We start from the raw sequence: 3,411 nt of genomic DNA, 5'->3' as shown, positions 1-3,411 counted from the left end.
GATCCGTTTGTTTCTGCATTTCTTCCGGCCGCCCAGCATCCGGGTCCCATTGCGCCCAGTTTCCTCCAGAGTAGCTGCCCCTGCTGACGGCAGCTGCCGTGGTCACTGGCCATTGCTGCCGGGGCATGTCCCTTCAAGCTCCCTAGTAAGATGGTGTCTGCACCTCTCTCCTTCGCCATGCAGGATCCTGAGGGTGATGGGTGTCCAGCGTTTGAAACTCCGTGGTCTTTGATTGCCTTGGGTCATCGTTGGATGTTCCCAGTTGCCTCCGTTTGTAGCCTGCCGGGCCTGGGGGTTGCTTGGGCTGCCTCTCCCGTTGTCAGTCTATAGCCAGATGCAGCCTTCCACTGCCCAGCCCCAGGGGACTGCTCCTTGGCCCCAGGCAGGTAACTCCGAGTGCGCCCCACCAGCTTCCTGTCATGTACCCTCTGGATTCTAGTTTTCTGTCCTCTGGTTTTAATCAAGTAAACCTTTGGTGCCTTTAGTTTGAAAACACAAGAGTAGGGCACATTTGGGGTTCCCCTTTCTGTCCGGTGAACAGAGCCCGTCTTCTTTCGGCTCAGCGGGCCGGTGTCTGGGCCCGAGTTCCCACCCGTGACCCAGTGGGGATAAAGGCTGCTCTGTCCCGGCAGTAGAGTCGGAGTCGGGCTGGTCCCAGGCATCCTGGCTGGCTCCTTGAGGGCCAGCCTTTGATACAGTGTCAGGAAAGTTGTGGTTTCAAGTTCAAACTGTGGTTTTGAGAGATTCTAGCTTAAAAGGAAAAGGGCAAGGACTCGTCTCTGCTTTGGAGGTCTTCGGAGTGAGGCTCCCTCCCTGGAGGAGGTGTCCCCTGCGTTTCCCTGCCGTGCTCCTCCCCTCGCCCTCCTGGGCTCTCTGAGGGTGGGGACTCGGGGTCTTCAGGGAAAAAAATAATCAGCATCTCTCAAAAACCACAGTTTGAACTCGAAACTCAATGCTGATTTGAATTCTTCAAGTCATGGTTTGAATTGAAAGGGCCTGTCCCCACACCAGAGACCGCTCTGATGAGGCAGGCAAGCAGCAGTCTCCAGATTGTGATGATTTTAAAAATTGATCTTAAAGACGGGAGGACGGAGGATAAGGTGCCAAGATCAGGGAGACAGAAGGTAGTGTGAGGTGTTGCGGGGCCCCCCAGCCGTCTGACCTGCAGCCACGGGGACCTGCTGCGGCGAGTAGACAGGCGTTCCTTACCAGGGGCTTCAGGCGTGACTTGGGAAGCTGCAGGGTCCTCACGGTTTTTGTCCCCTGCAGTCTTGGGGACATTCAGGGTTGCATCCAAGCAATCTCTTGGAGACTCAGACATTGTGCTGCCATATGTTCACATCCCCCTCCCCACTTGAAAAACCTCCCGTCCCCATGCCAGGGGTGAAAGGTTGCCTGCGGAGCTTGGCGGCTGCAGCCAGCTGGAGTGGCCCCTGCGCGAGCAGGCGCTGCTGAAGCGCCAGCCTCGCCCCATGCCTCTGCAAGCGTGGACCCTGGGGAGGACAGAAACACTGACTCATCCCATGGCTGGCTGGAAGGGTCACAAGCCAGAGGCCTTGTCTCTGCAGCCAGCGACGGGGAGCCTCCCCCCTCCGAGGATCCTCCCCCCTCCAAGGAGGGTCACTTTTGTCACTCGGAAGCCACAAGCCACAGGAGTGGGGAGGCAACCCTGAAGAAGCGGAACTAAGGGACGTGCCCTAACTAGTCCTTGAAGATGACCCCTGTTAAGTTAGAGACTCCTGGGCGCCAAACTTTGAGCCTCGGGCCAAACAGAAAGGAGAAAAAAAAGAGAGAAGCAAACTAAAGAAACACACTTGATAAGAGGAGCAAGCCTGCAGGAAGGTCAAGGAAGCTGGGGAACTGAGAAATGCCAGGGTTGTTCGGAGGGTTGTTTTGAAATGCACCAGGAGGAATTTGTGACATCTCAGATACCCTGAGCTCCTGAGGGTGGATGAGGGTTTTCTTGGAGCAGGAGACCACTACGGGGCAGACCTTGCCCGGTCAAGGGCTGCCGTGCAGGGCCCAGGCTACATGCATGAAGCAGTGGGCCTCAGGCATGCTGGAGCGTGGGAGGAGCTGGAACGAGGGGTGACAGGCATGTAGAAGGAAACATGGGTCCTGTGGAAACGTGAGAATTCGTGGGTGGCTTCTGGGGCCTGGGTGGAGCACCCGTCTGACACAGAGGGGTGGCCTAGGCAGGAATAAGGGCAGCGTTGCGACAGGTTTTGGGGGCCCGACCGAGAGAAGGGCTTTATCCAGGATGTTCTTCACTATTGCATGATTCAGAGCTAGATTTGTGGCTACCTGGTCCCTGAAGGCGGACATGGAAGCTCTCTGTAAGTCATGGGGAAGAAGGCAGTGTGGGCGCTGGGGGGAGAAACTTCACCTTCCGGCGTCTGAGGCTCTGAGGGAGGGTGCCCTGGGGTTCCACAAGCCTGCCGGACTCAGAAAGGACGTACCTATGGGTGCCGCATTCAATTCAGGATACAGGATATTTTTGCAACCTGCTTGGTGAGAAGTTACTGCTTAGCTTAGAGGGTGGATCAAAACTAACAAGGTGAGATAACCTGCCCAAATTTGAACATCCATCTGCAAACATTCAACCACACGGGTCCAGGGAGGGCGGCTGGCTCGGTGGCTTGTGTTTAATAAACAGCAACATGAAGAGGTGGCCACGCCAGGTTCTCCTTCATGGTAAACTCTGTGTTGTGAACCAGCAGCATCAGGGGTTGTCCCCAAAGCCAAGCAGTAGTAGGATGTGTGAATAAACGCGGTGTCTGGAAGGAAGAGTGCAAGAATCCAGGCCACTGTCGGCAACACCGTGTTCCTTTGTGGCCACGGATGTCGAGGACCTCAGTGACAAGCTGAGGGAGCTGGTGGGCGGGCACCTGCAGAGGCAGGAAGGGGGGATGGGTCATTTAGGTGGGAAGTAAAAGTGCTTCCTAGCAAAGGCAGTTACTCAAAACTGGGGTGGTCTCCCTTTTGACAGGTAGTGAGGTCCTTGTCCCTGGAAGTGTTTAAGCAAACCTTGACTAATTGGGTCCGGGTGGCTAGGGAAGTTTCCCCACACACAGCAGAAGGCAGAATTTCAGCTTTCTGGTCATCCTTTGGGCTTTTTCCCAGCTGGATGATCCTACCCAGCCACACCACCTGCTCACCACTTCCCTGCCTGCCTACCACTCTCTGACTGGCCTGGGGCAGCTGCAGAAAGGGGGCAAAGAGGAGCCTGTGGGGTCAACACCTGCTAGCTCCCCCTGACCAGGGAGCAGATGGACCCTCTGACTCACTCACCCAGGGCTAGGGCTAGACTGCCCAGCAGTGAAAGGACCCAGAGTCCTGGGCACGGATTTCCACACGTCCCACCGTCGGGACGACACAGGCGTCTTGGGCTCCACCGAGACCAGCAATGCC

This window comes from Phyllostomus discolor, chromosome 6, assembly GCF_004126475.2.
Source record: "Phyllostomus discolor isolate MPI-MPIP mPhyDis1 chromosome 6, mPhyDis1.pri.v3, whole genome shotgun sequence".
Taxonomy (NCBI): Eukaryota; Metazoa; Chordata; class Mammalia; order Chiroptera; family Phyllostomidae; genus Phyllostomus; species Phyllostomus discolor.
This window is presented reverse-complemented; position numbering follows the sequence as displayed.